The following is an 8,654-nucleotide window of genomic DNA, read 5'->3' as shown; positions in this document are numbered from 1 at the left end:
AATGTATATACTGTGAGAGAGACATAATTTCAGCTTCAATAAAGAATGAAATTGTTTCATTTACAACAATGTTGATGAACCTTGAAGACATCATGCTAAGTGAAATAAGCAAAATACAGAAAGACAAACACTGCATGATCTCATTTTTATGTGGAATCTTAAAAAACAAAAGAAGAAAGAAAAAATGAAACAGAGACTAGAATGGTAGTTACCATGGGCTAAGACATGGGGAAAAGTGGGGAGATATCCATCGAAGGGTGCATAATGAAAAACTCCTGGGGAACTTATGTGCCGAATAGTGACTATAGTCAATAATAACCTGTACTTGAAATTTGTTACAGAATCAGGTCTCAGGTGCTCTCACCACACACACAGAAATGTATAAAGTAACTATGTGAGGGGATAGATACGTTAACCAGCTTCAATGAGATAATTTAAAGATACATACACATCTAAAAGCTCTATTGTACACCCTAAATATATATACTTTTCAATGTGTAAATCGTAGCTCAATAAATGTGGTGAAAAAATTAAAAGTAATCAGCAGATCATATTTAGTCACAGGTAAACTTTATTTAAAACTCTTGTGCACTGTTTCTGGCTCAACCTGGGAACACCTCCAGTGTTTCTGGCCCCTTGACTTCTCGCACACTCCTCCCGCTCTTCCTGCAGCTGGGGAAGAGGTAATCATTCCCAAGAGTTTTCCGGTTTGGGCCATGCAGATCTGGCAGGGCCGTCTTCTGTCCCTTGCTCATTGAGCACAGCCCCGTTTGGCTCCAGGCAAGCCCTGTCAGGGCGTCCTGGAAGGGGCCACAGCAGGGGTGAGGCTGCCTTTTGCTGCCTGCACTCCCATGGCCTCTGACTTCGCAGGCATTTTTTTAGGGCCCTAGCACAGCCCCTCCTCTCATTACCAGTGAAGGCAATGTAACTGCAGAAGACACTGAGGAGGAAAGTGAGAAAAAAATCTTGGCCCCCGTGTATTAGAGTAATTATCATTAGATCACCCTTGTTGTGAAGAGAATCATTCTTTATTATTACTGCTGTGAAACCTGCTACAATTGGAAGAGAAAATGATCTGGAGCATATTCTCTGAATTCCTGAAACTGGTGTCAGTAAGTTTCATGCAAAAATTTATTTTGACCATGACTTACAAAGTTATGTCCTTGTAGATCAAGGCAGTCAAAATGAAACAATTGTTAATGGAAAATGGATTGTTCAGCTGAAAACTAAATTTGAGCCTTATGTACTTGAGCATAGATGTGAAGTGAAAATTGGAGAGACTGGGTTTCCCTTTCACATTCACCCTGGCAGTGATAGCTGTGAGGGCTGTGAACCACGGCAGGTTAGAGCTCACTTTTGCCTTGATAAGAAAGAGAATTGTTTACTGGTCCAACGCTAAGTAAGAAGAAAAAAGAGATGGAAATGAGAAAATAATTTTTAAAATATGAGTGAAATATGGTTTACATTATACAGACTATGAAGATGAATAGACATTGAAGAATCTAAAACACAAAGATAGAACTGGAAAACATAGGGAGCCGATTGGAAGCAAAGGAACTTTCCAAAGAGTTGAAGCTCCTGCATCTATTCAATCTGAAATTACCGACAGCAACAAAAGTCAGAAGATACTTGAGAAGGTGTGTTGGAAGAAAGGAGAGGGCCTGGGGAAAGATGGTGAAGGAATGAAAACTCCGATCCAGCTTCAGCTTTAGCAGACACACGTAGACTTGGGGACAGGCAATGCCTCCTCAATTGAAGATGTTCACCTTCTCCAAGACAACAACAACAACAACAACAATAACAATATCAAACTATGAAAAAGCATGAGATAGGTTTGCTGAAAACTTCCCAGAAACTAAATCTTAAAAACATGACCTAGGCACCATGGCTTGGGTAAATGAGACTCTAGAGTGAAGGTGAATCATAGAGGAAAACTTAAGATTTTTAAAAAATAGAGTTTGGAAACTCTTATTTAGTTTTTGCAGAACTTTTCTCCCCTAGAGTCTGTGGCACGGAGGAACTCTCTCACAGTTTACCCCTTCCTAATTCAGAAATGTGTAATGAAGTTTGGTTTGCAGCTTTTGAAAACCATTTTTTAAAATTAATAAATAGTGATTGAATCAAGTTATGCAGTAAGTGGACTAAAGTTTACAGGGCACAGATGAGTTTATCAAACTTCGTTATTTTATTGTGTCATTTAGGACATTGATATAAGCAAAAAGCCATATAAGCAAAACTCATATAACCACTAATTACTTAAATGTACATTTGTTTTTGTCTCGATATATTCACAATAACACACACAGCAAAAGAAACATCGAAATTTATAAACAAAAATCTGACTATATGCATTCTTGTGTATGACCTTTAGAGCCCAGATAAAAGAACCTTTATACTTGAAATAAACTAAATAATATTATTGAAGAACTAATGAACAGGTGACATGCTGTAGAAAATGTCTTTTATTGTTTTCTTCTGTAAAGAATCTGTTGATTTGTGCTATGTATTCAGCATTTATATTTCATTTGTTTCACAGCTAATGAAATATTTAAATATGAACAACTCAGTACAGTATTGAAATAGTGTGCTAGCATTTGTAGTTTTTATAAATATTATGGCAGGCAATTGAGTTGTGCCAAAGAAATCTGATTTCTAGTACAAAAGGAACGCATAAGCCAGGGCCTCAAGTTTAAGATATTTATTGAAAATATCCTCAATTGCAACACAAACATCATAACATTTTTTTTAAAAAAAACTCTTTTCAATAAACTGAATTAAACAAAAAATTCAAACAATAACTTTTATGGAGTTAGGGAAATGCTAATGAACTAGAATGGCAATTGAAGCTGAAAGATCTGAATTCAGGTAAATAATTTTATCCATATTAGATTTATGTTAAAGGAAAAAATAATTCTGTCCATACACTATTTACTGCAGTGAAGTATTTCAGAAATCTGTGCATAATACATAATTAATTTTCTAATGGTAAAAAAGTAATCACATTCTACAAATTACTACATTATGGTCTATTGAATAGAGTGGCATTTCAAATGAAGAAACTTGGAAGTTTTCATGAGATGGTGACCTATGCCACAGAAAAACTATGTAAAATATTTTACCCATGTGTGCAACTGTTGATACTTCTGCTTTTCAGGAAGATAACATGCTTTAAAAATTTAATGCAGGTAACTAAAATCACCAAGAAGTTACAAGAATTCACAAAATGCCTAATATAGTTGAAAGAAAATTATGGAAACTTCTCAGGAATAGAAATAAAGGTAACAATCTAGAGAAGTATCAACCTAAGAGGCCAGTGCTGCATTTAGATGCATCTGGTCACAAGGATGTCAAATCCATGTTGATTGTTCGGCTTCTGACAAGGGAAATGGAATAAACAAAGATGAACTGGCTACTGGCATCCCAAGTGTGCTGTCTTCCACATGTGAGAACTAAATTATAAATTATGTTGCAAAAAAGGAGATAAGTTACTAGCGTGAAGCATTAAATTATATGGTATATAAAACTCAGATGTGAGGTTTATATTTACAAGATTGCCAACATAATAAAAAAAAAACAATTTAATGTGGCAAAAAACTATAAGCCTGTCAAGTCATATTTGGAAAAGAGGCAAATGGAAAATAAACTATTGAAAATGTAGTAAAACTATTTAATGTACAACATACAAATTATGCATTAAAATAGGCTAAGCTGATGACAGAACTAAGACACTGAACTGCTGAGCACAATTAATGTAGTCATCTACTATTTGAAGGCAAATTAATACAAAATACAAATATATTTATATATGAAAATTAGATGAGAAGAAATGAAAAATATTTTATTGTTTCACTAGACTATATAAACATAAAGGTAGTATTTAAAGAATCAGTGACTCATAAATTTCAGAAACTAAGGTAAGATAAATTAAGAAATACTTAAAAGAAATGATTTTGGTTATTGTGAATACTGCTTCAATAAACATGGGAGTGCAGTTATCTCTTTGACATACTGATTTTATTTCCTTTTGATATATACCCAGTGGTGAGATTGCTGGATCATATATATGGTAGTTCTATTAATAATTTCCTGAAAAACCTCTATGCTGTTTTTCCGACCTGGCCGGGGCCCCAACAGCTGGGCGTCCTGTCGCAGTTGCTCCCTCAGGATCCCCTCACCCTCCGCCTCCCAACAGCTCGGGCTTTTGCGTTTGCTGTGGCTGCTGCTTGTGCTCCTGCAGCTTGGTATTGGAGACGCCTGGTTCTGATCTCAGGACAGAACCATGAACCCAGCAGCAGCAGCAGTGCGGGATGCTTTCCCTCCATCACCGTGCGCCAGCTGCAGAGCCTGCCGAGTCCGCCATGCCCGGAGCAGACCGGCAGTGCAGCGCCAAGTTATTCCTGCTGGAGGCGGCCAGGGAGTGAGTGGAGTCCTGGGACACCTCTGGGGAGCGGGCGAAGGAGGAGCCACAACCCCTATGTCCTCTGTTTCCCCAGGGATATGCAGAATTACCATGAAACCATGACTCCTCTTTCTGGGAATTACCAATGGGAAAATTGGAGTCTAGAAAATGTTGCCATCATTTTAGCCCACCAGTTCCCCAATAGCTATAGTTGGGTGATAAAGTGCTCCCGAATACATTGTACGGACACAGCTGTCATGATGATTTTGTGAAAAGTAACATGTTTGGTTCCCCAGAACACAATACTGACTCTGGAGCTTTTAAGCATCTTTGTATGTTATTAGTTAATGCTTTTAAGTCAGAATAGTTTATCAAAGAACAAATTGAATGATTGGAATAAGGACTTCACAGCATCTAATTGTAGTCCAGTTCTTCTTACACTGCAAATCGTTTCCAGGGAGAAACAGAGAGGACCTGTGAAAAATCTGATGAGTTGGCCATGAGTTTGTATCCACCATCACTAAATGACGCATCTTTTAATTTGACCGGATTCTGTTGTATCCGAGCGAGTTAGAGAGAAATGCCACACTTTGAGACAAATTCAGGAGTCGTTTATTAGGTAGCGAACAAGAGACGGCTAGTGCTCGAAATTCTCTTGGCCCCGACGAAGGGGCTTGATTTTCTTTTATACTTTGGTTTAGAAAGGGAAGGGGGGGGGTGCTTAATTGTAGAAATCTTACAGGAGTGAAACAGGCAAAAAAGTTAAAAAAAACAGATGGTTACAGGGAAGTAAACAGTTCCAGGTGCAGGGGCTTTAAATTCATCACAAGGTGATAGATGCTGGGATTTTTGGGCATTATAACCAGACACAAATGCGGGGGCTTAGGGTACTATCATCTGGACAGATTCCTAGGAACTGCGGACCTAGCTTGCCATAGCATCTTATCAGTTAATTGCATTCTTTGATGTGCTGGGAGTCAGCTTGCACAAGTTAAGTCCTTGAGGAAGGGGGTGGGTAAGGAGCGCTTGTTGTCTTGCAAATGAAGAAGCCAAATGGAGTCTGTCCAATTTCTCAACTAAGAGAGAGTGATTCAGGTTAATGCAAGTTAGTGTGTCACAATTCAATAAAGGTTGTGTTGTTTTGAATCAGTTTGTTGTTGTTGTTGTTGTTGTTGTTGTTGAGAGAAGCAAAGAAAGACAAAGACACAGATGCTTTCATTAAAAGCGTAAGAAAAACGTATTGGCTGGATGGTGGTCATTCCAGAAGAAGCAATACTTGGGTTACTTATCCACAAGTCTTGAAAGAATTTGCACAGTGGAGGATTATTGTTCACACCCATGTAACACTTTACAAAATATGTGATCCAATGAGATCTTGGATTGGAAAGGAGCAAAATAAATTTGTTTAGATACTTGGGGGATATTGATATGCAGGTGGCTAGCTGAATTCATTTCACAAAGGAAGATTTCTACATAGAGCATCCCTTCAGAGTTCATTAAGTATTTTGAGGCTACAAGTATATTAATGTAATTGTTCATTGGAAGACCATAAGCACTTTGAGTGGTATAAATTCAGATAATGGAATGTAATTCATAGATGCATTGTCAGTTTGGGGGTATGGGGGAAAGCATACATTCCTGAAATATGAGTGTAATGTGCAATAGTATTTCTTGCTTGGGAATGTGAGCAGTTTTTAATTTGGGTTGGGTTAGAATTAGTTAATTTGAAATCTAACAAGGTGGTTTGTGATAATATTGAGTAGATACAAGACCCTTAAAATGAAAGGTACAACATAGTTCTTGTAGAAGATAACCAAAATTGTTTCTGTTGGAAGTAGTGGTTTTCTAAGTAATGTTACTAATTTTGGTGACATTTTAATAGTAATTAGCTATTTTGGCACTTAAAACTTGTGTGGAAACATTTTATTTCCCTTCAAACAAAAGCAAAGGCACAATGTTGTTTCCTATCATTTTGGAATAATTGTACCTTGCCTCTTTTGTTGTGTAAACTCATTGACTTGTCCTTTAATGTGAAACCAAGTACTTTTTTCTTGAGAGTAAAAATATATTTGTTTCCCAATGTCCAAAAATGTGCAAGAGTGTAAAGGTGGTTTTTAAAAATAAAGCTATGTGGTGGTGTGTCCCCTTAGTCCCAGCTACTCAGGAGGCTAAGGCAGGATGATCTTTTGAGTCCAGCTAAGGCAGGATGATCTTTTGAGTCCAGGCTGTAATGCACCATGATTGTGTTTGTGACTAACTACTGCACTCCAGCCTAAGTAGCATAGTGAGACCTCATCTCTAAAAGAAAAAAAAAGAAAAACAGAAAATATTACACTTAAGTAGCATCACTTAATTTTTAATTGACAGTCTTTAGTTGATTGTTTTGGATAAGACATTCTGGGGTTTCTTGAATCTTGGCCAAAAACCAGTTGTTTTTGAAAACTGTCTTAAATTAAGCACATTTATATATTTTGGATAAAAATGAACTACAGGAAAAATTTCAAATTTTTCATTATATTAGTCTTTTTGAAAGAGAACAACTTAAATAAGTTAAATATATAATGCTCTAATTGTCCATGCTCTATTAAAAAGGAAACAGATTCCATATATCTAAATCAATGTTTCTCTACAATCATGACTTTGTCAGAAAAAAAAATAGTTATTCTTGGCCAAAATGCAAAATTACATTGCTGTAAGAAAAGTTACAAGACAACGTTTAAACATCATCCAGCCTGAGGCCAGATCCACATATGACAGTCACAATTTCAACTCTGAAAGATTTAGAATCTCATTAGTGGACTCTGCCCATGTATGAAGATGACATCCTAATTGTTGGCTACATGTGTCTATGAGAGTCACAAGCTCACTGTTTGCTGGGCCCTGTTATGTAACTTTCTATAAAACCCAAGGTCTTTAAAAAATACATGTGAGTGTGGCAATCCCCTTTGCGTCCCTCCCATTGTATGGGAGCTCTGTTTTCACTCTATTAAATCTTGCAACTGCACACTCTTCTTGTCCATGTTTGTTACGGCTCGAGCTAAGCTTTCGCTCATGGTCCACCACTGCTGTTCATCGCTGTCCCAGATCTGCCGTTGACTTCCACCCCTCTGAATCTGGCAGGGTGTCTGCTGCACTCCTGATCCAGTGAGGTGGCACCCATTGCCACTCCCAATCAGGCTAGGGGCTTGCCATTGTTCCTGCGAGGGCTAAGTGCCCAGGGTTCGACCTAATTGAGCTGAATAGAGCTATAACGCTCACCGCATGGCCCAAGATTCCATTCCTTGCAATCTATGAGGCCAAGAACCCAGGTCAGAGAACAAAAGGCTTGCTGCCAACTTGGAAGTTGCCCAGCACCATCTTGGGAGCTCTAAGAACAAGGAACCCCTGGTAACCTTTTGGTGACCATGTAGGGACCTCCAAAATGGTGAGTAATATTGGACCACTTTTGCTTGCTCTTCTATCCTATCCTTCCTTAGAATTGGAGGAAAATACCAGGTACCTGTCAGCTGGTTAAAAACAATTAGCGTGACTGCTGGACTTAAGACTCAGGTGTGAGGCTGTCTGGGAAAGGGCTTTCTAACAACCCCCAACCCTTCTGGTTTGGGAGTGTTGGTCTGCCTGGAACCAGCTTCCACTTTCAATTTTCCTGGGGAAGCCAACGGCTGACTAGAAGCAGAAAGCTGTCATCATGAACTGCCAGCATTAGCCAGTTGAGATCATGGTGCAGCCAGAAGTCTCTACTCAACAGTTGCCCATGCGTGCACCCCTACCTTTCCTTCTGACCCATACCTCCTGGGTCCTGACCACAACTTTCTTGAAAGTGTAGCCTGAAAATTCTCCTTATCTCTGAATCTACTTCCTCTGATCCCTGCCTCCTAGGTACTAATGGTTCAGACTTTCATTTCTTCTAGCAAGTTGTATCCCCAAAGGCATCTAAGAAAGCTCTACGCTGTGTCCTTAGGCCCCTAGGCTATGATCCCAGAGAGTCTTCTCCCTGGTGTCCCTCCCAATTTAGGCATACAGCTCTCAACATGGGCAGTTATGTGGTACCCATTCCCCACCACCCTTGCCAGGGCCCCAAGTCTGTAAAGGGCTAGGAGAAAAGAAAGAGAAACAGAGAGAGACAGAGGGGAGAGAAAGAGAGAGAGACAAACAGGGAGTCAAAGAGAGAAAGAGAAAGATAGAATTAGTAAAGAAAAAACAGTGTGCCCTATTCCTTTAAAAGCCAGGGTAAATTTAAAACCTATAATTGATA

At 38.6% G+C, this 8,654-nt stretch overlaps 2 pseudogenes; both read left to right on the top strand.

Moving 5' to 3' along the window:
- The first annotated feature begins 225 nt into the window (after positions 1-225).
- On the top strand, positions 226-1,817 carry LOC129015143 (angiogenic factor with G patch and FHA domains 1-like; annotated as a pseudogene).
- A 2,282-nt stretch (positions 1,818-4,099) lies between these two features.
- LOC129015141 (mitochondrial protein C2orf69-like) lies at positions 4,100-5,908 on the top strand (annotated as a pseudogene).
- The last annotated feature ends 2,746 nt before the right edge of the window (positions 5,909-8,654 follow it).

The sequence above is a fragment of the Pongo pygmaeus genome, chromosome 18 (assembly GCF_028885625.2).
Source record: "Pongo pygmaeus isolate AG05252 chromosome 18, NHGRI_mPonPyg2-v2.0_pri, whole genome shotgun sequence".
Taxonomy (NCBI): domain Eukaryota; kingdom Metazoa; phylum Chordata; class Mammalia; order Primates; family Hominidae; genus Pongo; species Pongo pygmaeus.
The sequence above is the reverse complement of the archived record's forward strand: the minus strand, read 5'-3'. Positions and strand labels throughout refer to the sequence as shown.